At 48.6% G+C, this 22,697-nt stretch overlaps 3 long non-coding RNA genes across 3 annotated transcripts; 1 reads left to right on the top strand and 2 right to left on the bottom strand.

Moving 5' to 3' along the window:
- Nucleotides 1-418: 418 nt before the first annotated feature.
- LOC134481095 (uncharacterized) lies at nucleotides 419-5,423 on the bottom strand. The gene is made up of 2 exons (XR_010056316.1): nucleotides 5,312-5,423; nucleotides 419-4,196 (listed from the first exon to the last, which is right to left on the bottom strand). It is a non-coding gene; the product is annotated as an uncharacterized LOC134481095 (long non-coding RNA).
- LOC120095674 (uncharacterized) lies at nucleotides 4,164-13,608 on the top strand. Its single transcript, XR_005491390.2, has 2 exons — nucleotides 4,164-11,660; nucleotides 13,262-13,608. It is a non-coding gene; the product is annotated as an uncharacterized LOC120095674 (long non-coding RNA).
- LOC102550974 (uncharacterized) lies at nucleotides 13,286-22,697 on the bottom strand. The gene is made up of 3 exons (XR_358319.5): nucleotides 21,971-22,697; nucleotides 18,843-18,962; nucleotides 13,286-13,418 (listed from the first exon to the last, which is right to left on the bottom strand). It is a non-coding gene; the product is annotated as an uncharacterized LOC102550974 (long non-coding RNA).

Below are 22,697 nucleotides of genomic sequence, written 5' to 3'. Positions count from 1 at the left end.
TTCTACTGTCAGTCCCTACAACACCCCTTGAAGTGGAAACTTCTGGTTTCTTTGGAAAGTCAGGGATGTCAAGTGATGTTTTGCTGCAGCAGACACATGAAAGAAAGTTTTGCTGAAGCAGACGCAGGTGAAAGGCTGCTTTGCTATCACAGACACATGAAAGGACACATACTTAGAAAGGATGTAAATATGACCCCCACAGAGAGGGGAGCTCAAGCATCGGTTTGCTTCGCTTCGTCTCCCTGGTCTGCACTGACAACGTGCGTGCATCGGTTTGCCCTACGCTGTGATGCTAAGCTTTACTTGCGGTGACGTCACAGAGAGAAACTCACAGAAGAACTTCTCGCGAGATTCTTGCTGCTCCCACGGACTCGCTGATTAGCGAGCCTCAGGGTTTCTTCTGGGTTGAGCTGTTCTTGCTGATCCCTGTGTGGTGTCTGCCACACGGACTGGACTGGAGGGGCTGATTCATGTTGGTGTTTGCTAGTGGCCTGGGCTAAGCACGATGAAAATTGGAATCGTCCCAAAGGACTATTTCTAAACTTCCCCCGTATCCTGATAACCTTTCTCTTCCACTGCTGCTGGTAGATGGCAGGCTAGAGGCTGACCCTTACTAAAGTACGTTGTGAACGATATACGCCTGCAACACCCCCACGTTCACCCAGCACTGCTGTTCTCTCATTCTGCTCCCCGAGCACCACTTAACCACCGAGCTTGCTCCATATTTACAGTTTGTAAAAGGATCGAGTTCTTACTTGATCTTCACAAAAACACCCTGGAACAGGCCGGGCAGCCATGGGCAAAGAGGAGTCAGGTGCCATGATGCTGCCAGTGAGCATTTATCGATCAAATGTTTATTCACATGCATTTATGAGCAGTCTCTGCTGCTCCCGTGCAAAGTTGGAAAGTTCGGGTTCCCAGGACTCTTTCAGACAACGCTAGGCACCGTCTCCTAAGGCGAGAGATGAAAATGACTTTCCCACTGGATGCTGGATACAGCGCAGACAATTGACAGCAACCTGGGAGATCCTAAATGAGCCATGCTTTGAAGAGGAAACCAGAGCTTCTCATGCTTGCAGCATGAAGTCACACTCGGAGAGAAATCCTTTACTGAGACCAGTGGCTTTCAGATATTTTTTTTAAAGATTTATTTATTTATTATATATAAGTACACTGTAGCTGTCTTCAGATACACCAGAAGAGGGAATTGAATCTCTTTACAGATGGTTGTGAGCCACCATGTGGTTGCTGGGAATTGAACTCATGACCTCTGGAAGAGCAGTCGGGTGCTCTTAACCGCTGAGCCATCTCTCCAGCCCACTTTCAATCATTTTAAAACCATTCTTAAGATCGGCTCTGGCTGAGGCCATAGCTCAGTGGTAGAGGTCTGGTTGGGCATGTACTAAGCCCTGAGCTCAATCCCCAGCCCTAAGCCAATCAGAAAAGATACAGTCTTAGCAAACAGCACAGGAAAACCGAGGCCTTGCTTCTCATTCTTTTTTTTTTTTAAAGATTTATTTATTTATTATATATAAGTACACTGTAGTTGTTCAGACACACCAGAAGAGGGCATCAGATCTCATTACAGATGGTTGTGAGCCACCATGTGGTTGCTGGGATTTGAACTCAGGACCTCTGGAAGAGCAGTCAGTGCTCTTAACCACTGAGCCATCTCTCCAGCCCCTTGCTTCTCATTCTTAGATCGGTTATAAAAATTACTGCATAATTTACAGGTTTATTTGCAACAGTCTGGGAGGCTGGGATATCCTAGCCAAGCGATCAGATCTTCTAAGGGCCTTCTTGTTATGGGTATGCTACAGAGTATCAAGGTGGTTTGGGGATCATACGGGTACATGCAACATCCTGGCATAGGCCTCCTTTCATTAACATGATTTGGGGATGTTCGAGTCGTGGCAGTATCTTCAGAGAAATCCTTTATTTACTGATGAGGAAACAGGCCCAGAGGCCCAAGGAGAGGACACAGAAAGACTGGGTACCTAAATAGAAGTTAGGACCAGAACCCATGCATTCCCGTGGGAGGTCCCTTACCAAGAATGAGTTGATATTTCCAAGTCAGCAGCACCTCCTGCTTCCTTTCTCTGTATTTCTAAACCCCCTTTGTCCTATCTTTGACCTTTGTCAAGCTGGTCCCTCTTTTCAGAGAGCATTTCCATCTGTGAAAGTTGCAGCCTAGGTCAGAAGTGTCTCCCCTCCTCAGGAAGCTTTCTAGACCACAGCCAGAGAGGGGTTAGCCTCACTTCTGGGTCCCCTAGAACTGCTGGTGACTTTCAGGATGATGATCTGTTTCAGTCACTTGTTTCTCAGTCCCACCCCTAAAGGCCTGTCCTACATAAGGAAGGGCCATAGAACTGAAAGCAGTGTCTTCCAACTTTAATCCACTCTGAAAGAATAGTTTCGAAAGACATTGTTTAGAACTGCCGCCCCATGTGACACATGCACTTGTACACGTGCATGTATTTGAAATAAATCATGCTATGTAGCCCAGGTTGGCTTTGAATCCATAGACCTCCAGCGTTAGCCTTAGTGTTAAGATTACTTACTGACAGTACAGTACACCTGCTGAACTTTGTTCGTTTGTTTGTTAATGCACTTCCTGGACAGAACACACCAAGCCAACAAACAGGGTTCCATGTGGAAAGGTTTAATGAGAGGAGAGGAGTAGAAGAAGAGAGGAAAGGCTGGGCATGAACATGTGGAGGGGGGCGGGAATGGGGAGAGAAGGGACAGGGACAAAGAGGGCATGAAGCAGAGAAGAGAGAGGAAGATCAAGAAAGAGCAAGAGAATGAGAAGGGGGCAAGCAGCCCCTTTTATAGTCAGGCATACCTGGCTGTTGCCAGGCAACTGTGGGGGTGGAGCTTAGACAGAATATCAACAGGCTTGCCCTGTGGAATTCATCTCATTACTACAGTACTCAAGCCCTGGGATTTATTATAACTGTAGATTATTGCAAAGCCGTTTAATGAACATCATAAGAAGCCGTTGCTTTAAACTGCAGGCTAAACAGAGCAGGCTAAATATCAAAAGGGAATCATTCAGTGATGAAATTGAAACTAAGCTTTTTATCTGACCTGAGAAATCAAGATTGGACACACCACGCTCAAACATTGTGTACGAGCCAGTTATAAGTACTGTGAAATTAAGCAGCTCCTGCTTTAATCCGTCCACCGGTCGGAAGAGCCTCTTGTCAACCAATTGCTTTTCTATCTCTCTGTCTGTCCCCGCTGTACAGAAAACACAACTTGGAAATGACCTATACTTTGGGGGTTGTTTTTGTTTTCTTCAGCAGTTTTGTGTCTACGAAACCAACCCCCTCAGCCTGGCTTATTGGAATACTTACTCTCATGCAATGAAAAATATTGCCAGATTCTGAAATTGAAAATAAAGCCAGTTAAGATTGCGATTTTGTCCCTTGACAAAGCAAAACCAAATTCCTCCCATCTTGTTTTCATCTTCTTGGTTTCTGTTTTTTGGTTTTGTTTGGTGTTTTTTTTGACAGGATTTTACTGTGTAGCCCTGGCTAGAATCAGCTCTTGGCAATCCTCCTGTCTTGGCCTCTTGTATTCTGAGATTACAAGCATGAATCATCACACTTGGCATATTTGTTCTCATCTTAACTGAGGGCTCACCGTGCAACTCACACAAAGCACCGTGTGTGATAAACCTTGGGCAGGTACTGAGCACTAGATGAGGAGTTGGTGGCCCTGGCATTCCACAGCTGCTGATTTCCAGCTTGTGTACACGGCTGCTCCTCTTAGAGCAGCCAAAGACAAGCCACAAGGAAGGCATTGGCATACCCCATCCCGCCTATGGTCCCGCTTACTGACACCATTGGGAAGGCAATTTAGCTTGGTTTCCAAGATTTTAAACAAATGCCAGGAGTTTATCTGAATATGTTCTTTGGCATTAGTTAGTGGTTTCCTCCTGCTGTAAGTTCAGCGCTGGTGTCCTGAACTTACTGCCCTGGGACCAGTTCACTGTCCCCTGTTTGTTCCTGTTCAACATGCCCATCCCTTCCCAGAAAGTTGCTTAGGCATGTGGCAAAAATCTGGAACGTCTCCCATCAGCTCTTGCTTTAGTCTTTAGCTTGTTGGGCTCTTGTGAAGGCTGTGGCATCTTTAGGAGGAACTTCACTGGCAAAAGTAGGTGACGAGGAGTGGGTCCCTCAGAGTTACATCTGAAAAACAAAGACCATAAAACTAGGAGGGAGAGCTTTCGGGCAGATGGAGGTGTTTGTTAGGAGTGGGTAGTGAGGGTGAGTATGCACTACGGTGTGTGTGTGTGTGTGTGTGTGTGTGAGCACGAGATCAGAGAAGAGCCAACACCATTTTGAATCCCAAAACTGCACGAGGCTTGATAGTTATAGCAAGTATTATTTGGGAATTATGATTGACAGTGGCTAAATATGACCTGTTAAAAAAAGTTAAGGATTAGATACAGTCTTGGTCCCTTGGGTAGTGGAGAAGGGTTTCCTGGCACAGATTAGAAAACAGTCTTTAAGGAAATAGAAACCGAGAGGTCAAAGGTCAGCTCTCATGGGATTATACCCTAAACCCAAGCCAACAATGGCTTCCTGCCTCAATTTTAGATGCCCTGAACCAATGCTACTCCATTTTCTTTTTCTTTTTTTGGTTCTTTTTTTCGGAGCTGGGGACCGAACCCAGGGCCTTGCGCTTCCTAGGTAAGCGCTCTACCACTGAGCTAAATCCCCAGCCCTGCTACTCCATTTTCATTGTTTTCCTTGGTAGCAAGTAGGGTCTCGACAAATGAAATCAAATTAAGATGAGGTCCTGCTGGATTAGCATGGGCTCTACTATTATATGATTGTTTTTTTTTTTATAAGAAAGGGGTTGGGCCTCAGCTCCAGAAAAAAAAAGGGGGGGGGTTGGGAATGCAGCTCAGGAGGTCCTGTTCCCCGATTGTTTACTTTGTTTACTGTGTATGAGGGCCTAAGTTCAGTCTCTAGGACCATACACAAGAGGAAAGGGGATGCAACTTGTTGCGTGTAGTTTTATACTCTACCCACCTTTGCTGCCTTTGTTCCAGGATCAGGGATTGCACTACCACCCCGTCACCCGGCTTCCTTTTAGTCCTCGGATAAAAGACACACACACACACACACACACACACACACACACACAGAGTTGTCCCTCTTCAATGGGTGCTCATCTCTGCCTGGAAACGTATGCCCTTATCAGTTTCTTATCTTCGTCTCTCCCACCTGCCCTAAACTTCAGTTGCTAAAGTCTCCTGACCACTCTCCTGTAAGAGGGGCCTGTGGGGGTCACACACCATTTTGAGATCTCACATGGCAGCCCGGTTCTCTTCTCTCCAAGCACGGCAACTCCATTCTCCTTCCTTTGACCTCCTTGCCTCTTCCAGGAACCCAGAAGTCCCACCCGTCCCTTCTACACAGCAATTGGCCCATGACTTTCTTTACTGACAGATCAAGAACCAATCGGGGAACAGGACCTTAGCATCAGCACCGTAACTCATGGATGAATACTTGTCTAGCATGCGTGAAGACCTGGTTTAGAGAGATAGATACACAGAGAAAGGTGGGGGAGGGGAGAGAGAGAGAGAGAGAGAGAGAGAGAGAGAGACAGAGAGACAGAGAGAGACAGAGACAGAGACAGAGAGAGACTGACTGACTGACTGACTGACTGAATGAATGAATGAATGAATGAATGTAGACAGAAGGAGACCGCCATGTGAAGAAGCAACGTCTCAGGCTATTTTGAGAGACAGATCTTCCCTAGAAGCTTCCAAGACAGCACGGCTCTACCACCACTCTGGACACTCTGATTTCTGACTTCAAACCTCAAAAACTGTAAGAGAATGAATATTTGTTGTCTGGAGCCACCCAGTTTTCAAGTACTTCGTTACAAGAGCCTCAAGACACACAGAGGAGACGTGGCCTGCCGTCACAGAACTCTCACAGTCTTTGGAGGCAGGACAGCCCCGAATGAATAGAGGGTGATGGCAGACTCTGGTTCGGTGTTCTGGAAGAATTAAATGGGGTCGGCTTTGGTTTTTACTGGGAGAAGAGCTCACAGTGGCAGGAGGGAGGGGCTCTCCAGATTTTGAGGGAAGGGCCATTAGAGAAAGGTCACAGAGGCGGGAGAGTCGTAGACAGACTGACAAGGCGGTTCTAGTAGATGCTGGTGGCTTGAAGAGGAGAACTGGGATTCAGATGCTGTGTGACAGACAGTAGGATCCTGCTGGTGGGCTAGGTATGCAGATATCAGGATGAGGTGGATGACTTAAGCCAAAGCCATTTGTTTTGGAGTAAATGTAAAGATATTAATTGAAATCAGGAAGGTTTGGGAAGACGTGTTAAGGGAAGGGGTTGGGGGGGGGGAGAACAATCGATAGTTCTGTCAGGTCAAAACATCTTTATGAAAAGGTCAGCAAACCGTACGTCATTGGAGCAGCAAGACAGCTCTCAAGTTTAGCACCCTTCACCCTGTCTGTGGAAGACACCTTCCAGATAGGGAAGCCTGCAGTGAGAGTTTCTTTCTTCCTATTAGAAGCCTCCTCTCTCTCCAGGGCTGTGCCGTGTGTGAGCCCTGGTCACTTGAATAACCGCTAACACTTAGAGACTTGCTAAGCAACACTGACATTGTCAAACCCTTCGCAAAGTGCGCGGAGCTTCAAAAGCTTCCCGGGACACCCTCAGTGCAAATCCAGCTTCTTCAGCAGGGTGGGGGCTCTTGGGGCTTCCAGGATAAGCTGGGTGGAAGGCTTGGGGGAGGCTGTAGGTGACCTTGGACAGTATCCCAAGGGCTCTAGGCTCCCAACTGCTCAGCCAATTAAAGGAGAAACCTTTTTTTGCTTTGCATGGCCTCACTCCCCTGTACAAAGACCTTGAAGAGAGAAACACCTGCAGTGTGGCAGGCCTCACTTTTCACTGCTGACTCAGAAATAGCATCTACATGGCACAATCAGAGATCAATTAAAATGCACCATTCTGGTTTGCCCCCACTAGGCGCCCCAGGGCACATCCTCTCACTTTCAGGGTCCCCTAAGAGGTGTTTTTTTTTTCTTTTCCTGCCTAATTAAGTTGAAGCCTAGCAGCCTGAGAAGGATAACATGTCACATGTCACATATAAGAAGGAGCACTGCACAGGGAGCCTAAGACCCGGGACTTGTTCAGGCTCTGCTAGAACTATTTTCCCAGGCTGTAAGCAAGACATTGTCTCACTGACCTTAGACCCCTCAGTAAACCAGGTAGTGATTGCTTCCTTTTCTATCTGGCTGCTTGGGGCAATCATCTTAGAATAGAGACTATACACATGACCATGCCTTTTCACACAGCATATACAATACGAATGTGTATGTATGATATATATATTATTTATGTGTGTGTGCGTGTGTGCGTGTGTGTGTGTGCGTGTGTGTGTGTATGTGTGTGTGTGTGTGTGTTTGTGTGATTTTTTTGAGACAGGATTTCAATATGTAGTTGGAACTCTCTCTGTGTAGACAAAGCTGGCTATGAACCACCATTGACCTTAGAGCCCACCTAAAAAAAAAAATGCTGCTAAGCCAGGCAGCGTAGGTCTAGCACTCAGGGGGCTGAGGCAGGAGGATCACAAGTTCACGTTCAGCCATGAGGATATATTAAGATTGTCACAAATATAAAAGTGAAAACACATCTTTTTCTAGTTTCAAAGGCATTTGAGGGAAGAAATGATGATTCTTGAATTCCCAGAGCTCTCGAAGCTCAAATAACTTCTCTTGGGCCTCAGTGGTCCTGAGAGGGGCTGTAATTGGATCCCTTAAAATAACTGCAACAGGGGGTTCTGGGAGAATTGTCAGATTTGGCAAATATAAATATAGGACATTCAGTTAAATCTGAATTTTAGATAAACAGTGAATATTTTTAGTGAGTATCTTCCAAGTACAGCATGGGATATAATCATACCGACTTCATTGTTTATCTGAATTTAAATGTAAGCAGACACCTTCTGTTTTATCCAACTCTGCAGGATGTGTGGAGGCACCAACTGGGATTCAGCAAGGTACTCAGAGCCCAAAACTCTTCCCCTGTGTCTGCAGGAGAGGGCTCTGGTTCAGCGAAGGGTCTCCTTGTTTCTGAGGTCTCAGGGTAAGGAAACCGTCTGCTGTCCCTAAGTGGGTGCACAGTTCCGAGGGTACATGTGTGCCATTGTCCAAATGTGTGCTACAATAATTCTAGCTGGCATGGACTATAGCCTCAAAGACTTGAGAGCACAGGTTTTGGCCCTTACCTAAAGGAAGGGAGATTGTATTCACAGTGGACAAGAAAAGGTCAGGAGTTTGCAAGTTAGGCAGGAGGTCCAGAAAGAAAACATGGTTCAGGACACCTCCCAGCACAGGCTCCTGACCAGGGAACCAGTCACATGTGCATGAGTGTGTCCCCATGCCATTCTTTACTGAGGGAGGACCCTGGAGGCAGGGGTGAGCCTTGGACAGAGGTGAAGGGAAGCCTCAGAGAGAACGCACTCCAGCAATGCTTCCCTGGCAACAGCGTCCGCGACTCTCTTCTGAGGCTTGCAGCATGGGAAGTGAGAGAGCAGAACTGGATGCCAGTCAGGCTATAGCCCAGGCTCACTTAGACACTATAGACACTTGGCAGCCATCGTCTGTCTTTCTTTCTCTTCTGTGTTAGCCTACTTGGTGCTGCTGTCATCCAATAGCACCAGCCAGGTAACTTAGACACAGTGGAAGTTTATCTGGCTCATGGTTCTGCAGGCTGGAAGTCAATAGATCGAGTGGCCACCTCTGGGAGGAGCTTCACGATGCCTTATCAAATGGGGTGGGGTGGAGGACATGGACAGGCAGCCGGACAGACAGACGGGAGACTGAGTTCATCAGAAGCCCACCCCTTCCACACCTTCGTGACCTCTCCACCTCTGGATACTGCTGCAGTGGGGACTAAGTTTTAATCACAGGAACCATGGGGGAGCCCATAAACCCACAGCACCTTCCTTCTTGCCTTTCCTCATTACTCCTCATCAATGACTATGAGCCTTCGTCTGATCTTCAGAAGGGAATCGGCCATTAGTCCACTTACAGGACGCTTCCACACCGTGCTTCCCAAGTTAAGGGAAAAAACTGATGACTGGGAGATCCCGTCCAGCTGGGGAAGGCAGAGGCACAGGAAGGCTTCCAGAAACATCTCTGTGTTCCAAGCCGAAGAAGGCAGAGCCTGTGGAAAGAGAGAAGCAGGGCAGAGCTGACAGAAGGGAGAGGCAGAGGGGACAGGGGGAGATACGCACACCTTCAGATCACCCTGAAGTAGGCTTGGGCTTCAGACTCCCACCCAAGGGGAAGCAAACTTTGCAGCACTCCAGGATGCTCAGGGCCACAGATTGGCCTCTTGTTTATCTGTTTTCCCCTTTTCTCCTGTGTTGAGCATACCTTTATCTGTCGGAGGCTCATTTATAATTTAGGCAACCTCCTTCGGGGGAGCAGGTGTTTTCTGGGATGAAGCACCTTGGGAAGCAGAATGCACAAGTGTTAAAAAAGCTCGCCACAGCACAGCCAAGCAGATGTTCGAGTGCAGGCAAGGACAGAGGGAAGAGGAGGGTGGTTAGGGTAAGAAGACAGGGAGAGGAAGGGAAGGTTCGAGAAAGAAGGATCCCTGTGCACCTCCTCTACCTTCCTTCTACCCCAATGAACAACAGTTCATTGTTGGGATGCTTTTGGGTCTGAACAGCTCCTCCTCTCTTCCTCCTCCTCCTCTACCTCCTCTTCCTCCTCCTCCTCCTCCTTTTCTTTCATAGTGCTTTTAACAAGGACTGACTCTGTAGTCCACGCTTACCGTGAACCTCTTGGTCATCTTCTGGCTGCAGTCTTCCTAGAGCTGGGATTGCAGACATGATGCCACCATGTCTGGTGACGGCCTCTCCTTCAAGACTGCTTTTTCAAATGGCTAAGATTCTCATGACAGACCTTCTACCCTGGCATCCCCAGGGTTTGCATAAGATAGAGGCTCAAACTTACCTGCTTTCCTAGGTGGAAGAGAGGCAGTCACTGGAAGGGCACACTTTCACAACTTTGCACTGCCTGCCACTGGTCAGGTAAGGAGTGTTAGATCGTCAGAGCCTCACACTGATCATGGCTGCTCAGCCTGAGGGAGCCAAAGAGCCTTATTCCAGCTCTCACCTTCTGGTGAACACTCTGATCTACACTCTCACAGACCACATAGGAGTGCGTAAGCACTCGCCAGGCCGAAGAGGTGTCAGGGTCATCAGAGAAGCCAGTGACTCATGGTGGATGGTGTGAGACACTGTCACATTACACCAGGGAACCCATGCAGAGGGCATCACCACAGTGAAATCCGGAGCTGGAACAAGAGGCCTTGAGAGAAGCCAGAGTATCTGGAACTACCCAAAGAATGTGCAGGGAGCAGTGTGTCTCATTAACAGCTCTCTTCTTCGTCACCACTTTGTCCTTTGACAGGTGTCTGCCCCTAGCGAACTGAGGGCAGGAGCCTGGGCGCAGAGAAGGTTGGCGGTGGGTGGAGGTGCTTGGAGCAAACAGCGGGGACAGGCTGGTTTCCAGCAAGCTGGCTTGCCCACGCTGACCCAGACTGGGGTGCGGCTGTGATTCCAATCTCCCTGGGAACCGGTTTGAGCTTTGAGGAAGGCAGATTCCCCCCAGAGGACCCCAGGGAGCAAGTCCAACCCAAACAAAGCTGGAGGCATTAAAGGGACTCCTGAGTACTTGGCGTTATTAATGGGCTGTTCGAGCTGCGGAAATCAATGGCTGCTTAGAAAGGACTTTGCGGAAGAAACCAGTTCAGATTAAGAAAAAGGAAAAACAAATACTTGGCTCTTTAGGAGGCCCCCAGGGTGAGGCAGGGTTTCCCTAGCTCCATGCTGCTGTCACCCATTGATTGGCAGATGCCAAGGAAGGTCTGTGTGTTAAGTAGAAATTAATGTCTAGACTGATTTTTTTCATCAACTTCTCTTCATCTAGCTGAAAAGCCCAGATTCCAAAAGAGAAAAACCTATTGTTGTCCAAAACCTTCTTTCCCAGAGAACCCAGGATACAAACCAAAAAGGTGTGTAAGGCTTTGGGGACGAAACTGAAATGCTGGTGCTTTCCCACTTGGCAGGGGAAGTCCAGACGGCTTTGATCCGGTTTGAATGATCTGGCGTGTTATAGAACATTCTTCCCCAGGGCCCGGGAGCTTCTTTCTGCCCTACCCCCACCTCCCTTCTCACCCTCCCCAGGGAAATAGGGGGTCATCGCTACTGGATCTGATTGGCAGCTTGGGAGGCAGAGCATGTGATAGGGTCACGATCCGTCCACAAGGACACTGTGAGGTGAAACTCTCTCTCTCTCTCTCTCTCTCTCTCTCTCTCTCTCTCTCTCTCTCTCTCTCGTTCTCAATTTCCCCCACCCCCACCTTGATTAAGTTGCCATTTCAGAACAGAAGCTATTGTAAAGACCCCGGATTAAGGAGGGGGGACAGAAGGGCTGTGTTGGTTACCAATGGCTACTCCTTTAGTGTCTGGAAATCTTTTCATCCTTTGTCCCCCTCCCCCTGCAGGACTGAGGCTGAGCACACACAGCAGCCACCCCCTGGTTCATCGAGGGCTCCCCAAGGGATCTCCAGAATCAGGGTGATGGCATTCACCCCGGTGACCTGGTACGGCTTGTGTCATGACCTAATGATAATTGAGTCCCATTCTCCTTTGTTAAGAGCTTCAGTGTAGCAGGGCTCTGAGTGGTCACGTGAGGCTGCACTTGGCAGAAGCCGAGGATCACGCAGTTGCAGATTGCAGTGCCAGTGGACTCTCTAGGCCTAAGGCTCAGAGACAGGCAGCGCTAGACTAGGGAGAGAGGGCCTGGCTTTGTCTTGGTTCAAACTCCAACTCTGTCCTGTGGCTCTTGATCTTGGGGAAGGAAGCAAGTGGTTTAACCTTGCTGACCTTGGCATCCTCATCAGCAAGATGATGGTAATAACCTGTGTCTGGGGCAAGAGCGTTATCCCACAATATGCCTGAAGTCCTGGCATGTTCTAGGCACTCAAAAATTCTGGGTCTTACCATGATGGGCGCCTCTGGGTGACCCTGATTCACTAAGAGCTGTGCTGGCACCTCTTGTTTCTCAGGGTCACTCCTGGTGGGGCTTGTAGCTGTCGGGGAACCTCACAGGAGGAAAGTCACAGACATTCAGGGACATGCTGTAAAGCACATCCACTCTCTCCACAGGGAGATCAGGAATTTCCCAGCTACAGGGCCCAGATCAGTGTGTACAGAATAGGATCCGTGGGTTTAGGAGTTTGCTTTCGTACGTCTCTGGATATCTGGAAGGGGTGAGCTTCTCATTAAGGACACGTGTTTTCTATCTTGGTCATTTCTATCACATGTGCCTGTTGGGTCTGGGGCAGGGGAAAGGAATGGGAGTCTGGATCTGCTCCCTCATTTCCTAACTAGCCAGGAAGGATTGCTTTAGGGGAGAAGAAACATCGGCCAGAGGAGAACCAACATAGCTCTTGGGAAAGCTTGTTTCCAAGAGTACCGCCACTTCTCACCCCTCCCCACCCCTCTCCATCTCTGTGTCCCCACCCCCACTGCCCCTCACCCCTTCTCATTCCTCTCTACCATTCCCCACTGCTCTGCAGCAATGTTCAGATGACCTTGGCTTTGACAGAGAAGCCACCCCCTCCCCTTGCAGCCACTCCCTCAGGGCTGCCTCAGCTGAAAGGTATAGATTTATGTATGTCACGTGTGCCTATTTGTTTGGGGCAAGATACAAATCATAGAGGTGTGTAGTTCGTGCAGAAGCGTGTCCTACTTGCTTTTTCCGGATTGTCAGCCTGCATTGTATCTCCCTGCAAGTTCTTACACCCAAGCCCATGATGCTTCCATATCTCAGAATGTCACCGTATCTGCAGACAGGGTTAGAAACCACGAGATGGAAACCGGATGAAGTTAGGATGGGCCTAATCCACTGTGACTGGTGTCTTTGTGAGAACAGGGAAGGGGTGCATGGGAAGGCTCCAGGGGTGCATGTGAGGACAGAGCAAGGAGGTGGCTTGTCTGCCAGCCAAGGAAAAGAAACCAGCCCTGCTGACAACTGGACCTCAGACTTCCAGCCCAGTGGGAAAACTCATTCTCTTATTTAAGCAACTCCATCTGCAAGGGTTGGTTATGGCGGCCCTAAAAAATGAGCACATTCTCAATCTTTGCACTGTAAAGGTTTTTGTTTTTTGTTTTATTGATTGTCTCTTTTCTTGGGTTTAAGGAAGATCTTCAGAAAGAGCTTGTTTTATTGATGAGCTTGTTTTATTAGAAGCCACCTCAGGAAGCTCTTGGCAAACGCAGAAGGGGATGAACGAGAGCCCATGCCCATCAGAAGTACAGATCACTGCGGTAGAGACAATTGGAGAAGATGGGTCTGTCTGCAAAGACACAAAAGGTCGAGAGTTTACGCCAGTCACCCTCCCAGGCAGCGCCCGGGAAAATGAGCGACTGTGGTAGCAGCTAGTCATCTTACGATTGATTTATAAGCATCGTTGGAGAACTTGATATTTGTCTCACTGGGAAGACTTTTTTTTTTAAATTTAATAAGAAACATGTTTCTGCCTTTTGAAATTCCAGTTGTCCTAACATAATGTGTCCAGGCCTCTCATTTCTCCTTTACTTGTTGTTAAGCCCTTTCTTCCTGGGACTAGAAGATTTTTAGAATGTTTGATGGTAATTTATTTTGTAACCCTGGCTGGCCTGGAACTCGATATGTAGGCCAGGTTGACCTCAAAGTCACAGATCAGCCTGCCTCTGCCTCCTGGATGCTGGGATTAATGGTGTGCACCACCACATAATTTTTATTACAGAGCTGATACAGATGGTTGTAAGCCACCATGTGGGTGCCAGGAACAGAACCAAAGCCAGAGCTTTCCCATGACACCCTGGGGACAAAATGTCACACACCTTTAATGCTAGCATGTGGGCAGCAGAGGCAGGTGGATCTTAAGGCTAGCCTGGTCTACAGAGTGAGACCCTGTCTCATTCATAGAGACAGAGGCAAAGTCATACATACATACTTACGTACAGACAGACAGACAGACAGGGAGAGAAGAATGCAGATGTGATCTGTATGAGTTCTGCTGAGGTTTGATTTTTAATATTTGCTTAATACATGTTTGCATGTGTAGCATGTGAGTGCCTGGTGCCCACAGAGGTCAGAAAGCGTCCACTGGATCCCCTGTAACTGGAGTTTTGAGTGATTGTGAGCCAACATGCCAACTTTGAAAATGGAACCCAGGTTCTCTGCAAGAACAAGTACTCTTAACCAGTGATCCCCTGCCCTGTGTGTGTGTGAGTGTGTGTGTGTGAGTGTGTGTGTGTGTGAGTGTGTGTGTGTGTGAGTGTGTGTGTGTGTGAGTGCGTGTGTGTGTGTGAGTGTGTGTATGTGTGTGTGAGGGTGTGTGTGTGAGTGCGTGTGTGTGCGTGTGTGTGTGAGTATGTGTATGTGTGTGTGAGGGTGTGTGTGTGAGTGTGTGTGTGAGTGTGAGTGTGTGTGAGTGTGTGTGAGTGTGTGTGTGAGCGCGTGTGTGTGCGTGTGTGTGTGCGTGTGTGTGTGTGTGAGTGTGAGTGTGTGTGTGTGGGGGTCAGAGGTCAACATCAGGTGTCTCCCTCTGTTGCTCTCTGCTTTATGTTTGAGGTAAGGTCTCATATTGAACCTGGAGCTGGCTGTTTAGGCTAAACTGTACCAACAAACCCTAGGGAGGCTCCTGTCTCTGCCCCTGCTCCCACACCACTTGCCCAACACTGGGGCTACAGGCACAGGCACCTCACCGTACCTGGCTTTTTCTCTTTTTTTCTTTTTTTTTTTTTCTTTCTTTCGGAGCCGGGGACCGAACCCAGGGCCTTGCGCTTGCTAGGCAAGTGCTCTGCCACTGAGCTAAATCCCCAGCCCCTGTACCTGGCTTTTTTATGAGTGTTGAGGATGCCAGAGAAGAGCCTCGTGCCGTGCACCGTGCACTTGTGTTTTGACTTCCAGGTTTGCTTTCCATATGTAGGAGGAATGTTCATCCTCACGGTTCTGTTTCTTGCATGTGTTATTTGTTTGTTTGTTTGTTTAATATATGTGAGTACACTGTCATTCTCTTCTGACACACCAGAAGAGGGCATCGGTCCTCATGGTTGTAAGCCACCATGGGGGTGCTTGGGATTGAACTCAGGACTGGAAGAGCTGCCTGTGCTCTTAACCGCTGAGCCATCTCTCCAGCCCTCGTGTATTTTTTTTTAAAGGCAAATTTCTGGAATAGACAAGGAAGTCCTCTTCAGTCAGAGCTGTAAGATGAACTCTGGACTTGGCTAAGAGCCAGACCCCATGTGAGGGAACGCTACTGAGCCATGGCGAAGACCCCAGGGGAATAAGAAGCAGTCAAATCACCTGGATGCGTAGAAGCTTCTGGATCCCGACTCTACCTTTCCTTTCCTCTGGAAGGTGCTGACTGATGACTATGCTCGCACTGGAGCCTTTGCATAGCCTATGTGGCTGTCAGTGAGGCCATAGGATTATTGCCAGCAACAATCTAGCTGTACCCTAAAAGCCATCCTAGAAACCGAGGCGTTTCCCACAGCATTCCTAGAAACTACTTATGCATGTCACTCAGAAAAACCAAATCCTATCGTTTCGTAAATATCAGATGTGCAGATATGTCTCTCAAACTTATCCTTTTAGATTGTCTGTTGGAAAACATAACTGGATACCAGAAGTGTCAGAAATCTGGTTCTTACCTCTCCTCACGGGGGTGGGGGTGGGAGGTTGTCGGGGCCGGGGGGGAGGGGAGGGCTGCAAAAACACGGGTAGGCAGGCATCACCCACTGCTCTTATCCCAGACCAGTCAGATTCGGTCTAATTCCTGCCCAGGACTTGCTCTCTAAAGTCATGCTGGTTCTGCCCCCATTTCCCACTTCATCCAAGCATGACTTCCTAGGCTTGTCCTGGTGTCCCAACGCCATGTTGTCCCCCTCAGCCCACTTCAAGATAAGGGAGCTTGTTGGCAAAGAAAGGTCAGGCCAGCTTTGTATCTAAACCCTCGAGGACTAGATTCCAAGGGTCTTGTTTGTATGCTGTGGACATGAATCTGTAAGCCCTGGCTTCACTTTGTCCCCGTCTGTGTTGATTTGAAAATGGCCCCATAGGCTCACAGGGAGTGGCACTATCACACAGGTGTGGCCTTGTTGGAGAAAATGGCAACTGGAAGTGGGTGGGGGAAGCACTTTGAGGTTTCAGAAACTCGAGCCAGGCCTAGGATCACTCTCTCCCTGCTTCCTGACAATCCAGACGTAGAGCTCTCAGCTACTCTCCAGTCCTGTGTCTACCTGCACGCTGTCATGTTTCCTGCTATAACAACAGTGGTTTAAACAAGCCAATTCCAATTAAATGCTTTCCTTTCTAAGAGTTCCTATGTCACGGTGTCTCTTCACAGCTGTAGGAGCTCTACCACACCACCCTTCCCGGCCCATTTCCAACACTGCCTTTTCAGTGCTGCTTCCAAGGTCATGACCCAGAGCTCAGCCCTCCCTCTGGCTGTAGCTGTAGAGCCCATTCTCAAGCCCTTCCTCAGGGCACCCCACCCCCAGCTCACCTTTGGTACCCCAGTGGCTGTCCCATCATTCTCAGGGACCTGAGAGGAGGACCGCCAGTCCCAGTGTTCAGACAACAGATCTTTGTGCATGTTGGAGGCATGAAGTTCCATTTAAGAGTTCACATGGCTCAAATGTCAGGTTCAGAAGCCAATCTGCATTCCAGCAGGTGTCCGCCAGTTCCCTAAAGGAGACCCCTCACCTACAGGACTGCAGGCTTTTCTGCTGGAAGATCCTTACTGTAAACCATGGCACCTACACGGACGCCATCTTCACTCTACTCCCCGGCGACCTTTATTTTATTGACTTTGTTCTTTGGCCTATTCCCTTGGATAGGCTTTGAGATTCTAATCATCCATCCGACCTCCTGCACCCTACTCTCCCCATCCCTGGTCCTGTAGTAAATCCCAAAACAAAGTGGCCTTCAAAAGATGGCCTCTCCTTGATTTTGATCCCGCTGAGGGACTCACCATGGAGCCAAGGACAACACAAGCTTGGCTGGACCAGGGTCTGTCTGTTAGTGATGTTTGCTATTGTTTTGTTTTTTCAAGACAGAGTTTCTCTGTGCAGCCTGGCTGTCCTGGATTTCACTCTGTAGACCAGGCTGGCCTTGAATTCAGAGATCCGCCTGCCTCTGCCTCCAGAGTGCTGGGATTAAGGGCGTGCGCCACCATTGCCCAGTAACATTCGCTGTTACTAACAGCCCAATTAGCGTTAACAACAGATCGGAAAAGAAATTCTCCACCTGGAATTTTCAGGGTGGTGGAAGAGAGTTTAGGAGGACCAGTTTCAGCTGCTAAATGTTATCCGTCCACGTAGACTTGTGCCGCGAGACATTTCGCTAAAGTCTCTGTGAGGCTGCTAGATAAGCGGGTAGTGGACCCCACTCTGACACCTCTGACCCCGCCTCTCCTGGGACCCTGCTCCCCCCGCCCTCTCCGATCTCGGAGTCCCTCCCTCACCTCTTCCCACCAGTACTCTGAACTCTCCATGTGTCTTTGGAGGAAGTCTTTTCCTAATCCGCAGGTTTGGTTGTTGGCTCCTGGCACTGAGGCAGACAGAAAGCTGGGCACCATCTTCCTCTGGCAATTCTCGGAGAGCAGAGAGTGATCTTTTTTGAGGCTCGAGAATATCAATAAGCACTGTTTTGCTAAAGCGCTTTCCGTCTCTCACAGTCAGAGCAATCTGCCTGCCAGGAGCTAGCTTAGAGTTCCTTGTTAGCAGCTAATTCAGGCGCCTCCGCCGTTAGTATACGGTTCTGTTGCAGATCTGACATTCACATCAGCCGCTTGATGAGGGTAACAAGGGGAGGCGAAGCCTCTTACCCTCTGCGGCAGCGCAGGCCCATATGGTGTCATTTTCCAAGGAACAGATTTTTGTCTCTCATGCCATTTCAGAGCTGTTTCCCTCTGAAAGAAATTACCAGCTCTAATTTAATGCAGAACATGCCTGGATGTCACCGCAGAGATCTAGTCAAACCGAGCACTGGTGGGTCCCAAGAGCTTGCAGAAACAGTGTTCAATTGCACTGTCTTGTCTCCCAAGCCTGTCGGTGAGCTGAGGGCCACCCAGGGCCCCCTCTTCTGATTCCATGTGATTCAGAATTCCAGCCTGGGCTTGGCAGGGAGAAAGGTATTGGGTCTTCCTGCCGCCTCCCCCCCCCCCCCCCCCCCCCGCTTCCCCCCTTTCTCCTTACAATGGAGTCAGAGAAATGGTCCTGTCTCTGGGTTGGGCCTTGACTTCCTTGAAACCCCTTGGGAACTCTGAGGGCAATGTTGTCACCCCATAGGCTAGCTGCCCATGCTTGGGGACGGAAGGGTTCAACTGAGACCTGTGTTTCCAGTTCTCACTGCATTGGGAGGACACGAGACCTGTTCTTATCAGAGCCCTATCTGTAGCTAGCTGTGAGGACCTATCCCCTGAGCCCATACTCCCTCCCTTTAAAAAGAGGAAACTTGGAATGTCTGTCCTCTCTCACCCCTGTGACCCTAACAGTTTACATTTTTCACAGAATCCCCTATGCTCCGAAAGAACCTCTGTGTATGTCCTGTGAGCATCACAGAATTCCGTGAGGCAGGTACTCCTGGCTGATGTTGCAAAATTATGTGCAGAACACCCAGTGAGGAAACTTGCTTAAGGTCAGGGGGCTGGTCTGAGAGAGGGGTAGGGAGAGCCCAGTTGGTTTCACTCCCACTGCAAGGCTCGCAGGCTTCCAATGCCACAACTCACCACAGGGTGCCATCTTGGAGAGCAACAGTCTACACTGTCAGGCTTCTCCAAAGTGACAAGGTTGCTGGAGAATCCTTACTCTGCGACGTTGTGATCTCACGAGGAACGTTCCAGAAGAAGCTGAGAACAATAAAAAAAAGGGGGGGGTTGGGTATTTAGCTCAGTGGTAGAGCACTTGCCTAGCAAGCACAAGGCCCTGGGTTTGGTCCCCAACTCCGGAAAAAAAAGAAAAAAAAAAAAAAAGGCACCAAAACTTAAGTCAGCTCTTCGGCCACTGCGTATGTGACTTTGAATAAGTCACGTGGCCTCGTTCTTTCGACCTTGCTACCTTGCAGTGGCCCTAAGTAACTTTGGCCCTATGGCAACAGATTCAATGCCAGAGCCACACAACACCGTACATACATAGCGTGTATAAGACGTTAGCTGTGTCTAAGACCTTCAAATGCTGGCAAGGTGAAGTGCTCCAGGAAGAGAAGAGTTAAGCTCAATGTAAACAGCAACCCAGCAGGTCACTCCTGTAAGTGACTTAGGCAAATGCTGAACTGGGTCACAAACTGAAATCCTAGCCAGGCTGGTTAATGGACAGATGAGGGCAGTATAGGGCACAGAGACTTGGGGTGACTGCAGTAAAGTAGGAATCACTGGCTGAGTGGAATGGACTGTCACCACTCAGTCCCAGGGAAGTGATGTCACACCGGAATGTCAGTGCAGTGCCGGTGAAATTCCAGCTTTCCGTGACATTTGGAAATCTGGATATTTATATGAAAATACTCCAATTATTCAAAATTAAAAACAAAGCCCAGGGCTTCAAACCCCTTTCATGCCAAGCAAAATGCATCTGCTGGCCATATGGTGCTAGGATCCCCAGCTCCTAGTTCTGTGCTAACAATCTTCTGGGTTGGTTTGTGTCTAGCTTCGCCTTAAACAATTCCAGAGGCCTCATTTCCTGGCCGTCGGGGGGGGGGTACCCCACAGCAGCGAAACGTCTCTACCATTTCAAGTCAATAATTCATTGCACTACACAAATCTCATTTTCCTGTTCAGAGCCTCCGAGGCTGGATCCCTGACAGGGGCCAGCATCCATGCCGAGTTCCCCTCTCCCCGCCTGAAATAACCATCTCAGAGAGACACAGGACAGCAGGACAGACACAGAGCGATGTGGTCTGGCTAGCAGGGTGGAACAGACATGGTTATTTTTTTTTCCCTGCAGTCATTTCTACTTTATTAGATCACATAACCATTTTTATTGTTAACTTAGGAACAAATTAATTGCTCTACAAATGAACGAAAGCGCAGATGAATGCCCTCGCCGTTACTTGAATCTTAAATGGCAATTACTCGGCTTTGTAATCCAATAGAGGTTGTAGTGGTGCAGCTGCGGTGCCGGCTCTGGCCCAGTTTGCTGCTTAATGGAAAGAGTGGATGTCCCTGGAGACCCCCTAACAACCTCGCGGACCTGGGGTAGGCGCTGAAGCCCCACAGCCTCCTGTCTGCCCGGTCCTCATCCTAAATGTGGTGGGATGGGGGTGAAGGTAGAGACATTGTTTCCTCTCTGGAGGATTTCTTACCACACACCCCTGCGCTTCTGTCTTTTTTTTTTTTTTTTTTTTTTTTGGCATATCTCCAGAACCACAAGTAAAACAATAGTCCTCAAAGGCACTGTCCAGAGGCTCCTGTGTCCAGGCAGCCTTGCCACCAGCCCCACCCGCTAAGCCCTAGGCTGGGCGTGAGCATGTGCTGTCAGATACCAGTCCCACTGGGACCTGACCAAGAGGGCTAAAACTGTGTAGATACCCGGCCGAGTCTCCGCTAGAGGAAACAGAACTGAGCCCAAAGCCGGGTCAGTGTCTTTGGCATCTTCATGCCTTTGATTGAGGGCGCGGCTCCCGCGGATGAAGACACCACTTCCTGTCAGGGGATTCTATTTGCCTCCTCACCGAACCTTCCACAGGGACATCAAGGGAGTCATCGTCTCCTCCGTGCCGCAGACTTTTAGAATCTCCTGCCTAATATTGCCCTGGTCCATCTTGCACGGAACGGCAGAATAGCCACCTAGAAACGTTTCCTCAGTTTCCACTCCCCAGATCAACCTCCTGTCTCCCTTGCAAATGTTACTTTTTGATTGAATGTGCTCTTAAGATATGGATCCCCTGCTCAGATGTGGTGTAAATCACAGAATTGTACTGCATACAGCCTTTTTTTTTGTTCTTTTTTTCGGAGCTGGGGATCGAACCCAGGGCCCTGCGCTTCCTAGGCAAGCGCTCTACCACTGAGCTAAATCCCCAACCCCCATACAGCCTTTTTTTAATGGAAGGAAGAGCATTCTTTGGAGAATTGTAGCTAATGCTAAACCCTGAGGGTTTTTTTTGTTTGTTTGTTTTTGTTTTGTTTTGTTTTTGTTTTTTTGACCTGGAGATAGTTGCACTGAAGCCTGTCTGGAAGTTTCTAAAATAAGCGTTTGGATTTTGATCACAAAGACCTGAAGCGAAGGTGAATGTTCCCTTACTAGCTTTCCTGTAGTCGTCAGAGGACCTGCTCAGAATCCAGAGACTTCCTGACTCACTACACTACCAGGACATCCTCGCACTCTGGGAGTTTTACATTCCGATAGAAGATGGTGTCATCAAAAGCCGCTTTAAAATGGCATTGGGAGGCTTCCCTAATGACTTCCTTCCCTTGTAAAGGGGTGTTGTAGGACCTGCTCTGTGTGCTCTTCTCTTGTAAGCCCAGTGTGACGTCTTGCAGTCAATCAATGCTGAGTAAATGAATGAGAGGGTAGGCGGACATCTCTTGAAACAAGGTAACGAAAAAGTGGTCTTATTCTAGAAGGTTCTTCCTTTGGTGCCTCAGATGAAACTTACAGATGTAGACTGATATCAAAGGTAAAATTACCTAGAAACATCTAATCCAGTTTAGCATGTTTTACTTTTCAGATTTAGAAATCTAAGATCCTCAGGGGGCAATTTTTGGAATTTTTGTTCGGAACATGAACCCTAAGATAAGCATGGGTTTCTATGGCAACTGAGCATGAACTTGTTCATTACTTTCTATATTTTACCTCTGTGAGATTCTCATGAGTGAACTGGGACTCGGGAATATAGAAAGTGACTAGTTCATCGGGTACTTACTGCTTGATGACTTCATTCACGTGCTTCTGCGAGAGCTAGATAGTCAGTCTCAGAGCTCTCCTTACCAAAGCAAGGGGAGTGGAAGCAGCCCTGGGCCCACAGTCACAGGGTGGGGCCCAGGCCCTAGTTCTTCTGGCCTCTAGACCCTGAGTTTAGGTCAGCTCTCCTAGCCTTGTCTTTACCCATACAGTAAAAGTGACTTCCTTTCCCTACAGTACCCACTGGAAGGTGGAAATGTTTGCCAGTGAGATGAGGGATGTGAAAATGTTCTAGAGATCGCAGAGCAGCCAAATGGTGAGGGCAATTACTGTCCCTGCTGCGTGCAGAGTGAACAAGAACATTCCACAACATTCCACAACATTCCACGGAGGAGCGCCAGCAACTCTAGAGTGCTGTGCCTTCCGGCTAAAATGGAGCCGAGCAGCACCCTGAGAGCCAAACCAGAGGCTCTTAACTGCTTCCAATAGAACTCCTCCCCTTCGAAGCCTCAAACAGTCCCCAGCTCCATCCCTGTGCGATGCTGTTTGCACTTTTAGTGTCTAGTCACTGGGAAAGTTCAGACTGACAGAAAGCTATTTGAATTGCGACCATTCTTTACTCCGTGTATACTCTACTCATTGTTACATCATATTGTTGCCTGAGAGAGACTAGTACTAGATCAGAATAGATCATGTCTGTCATTCAACCTCTGGACCAGTGGGTCTGGACCTCCCTTTAATAAAGCTCC

The sequence above is a fragment of the Rattus norvegicus genome, chromosome 11, assembly GCF_036323735.1.
Source record: "Rattus norvegicus strain BN/NHsdMcwi chromosome 11, GRCr8, whole genome shotgun sequence".
NCBI lineage: Eukaryota > Metazoa > Chordata > Mammalia > Rodentia > Muridae > Rattus > Rattus norvegicus.
Note: the sequence above shows the minus strand (reverse complement) of the source record. Positions and strands in the feature narration are given on the sequence as shown.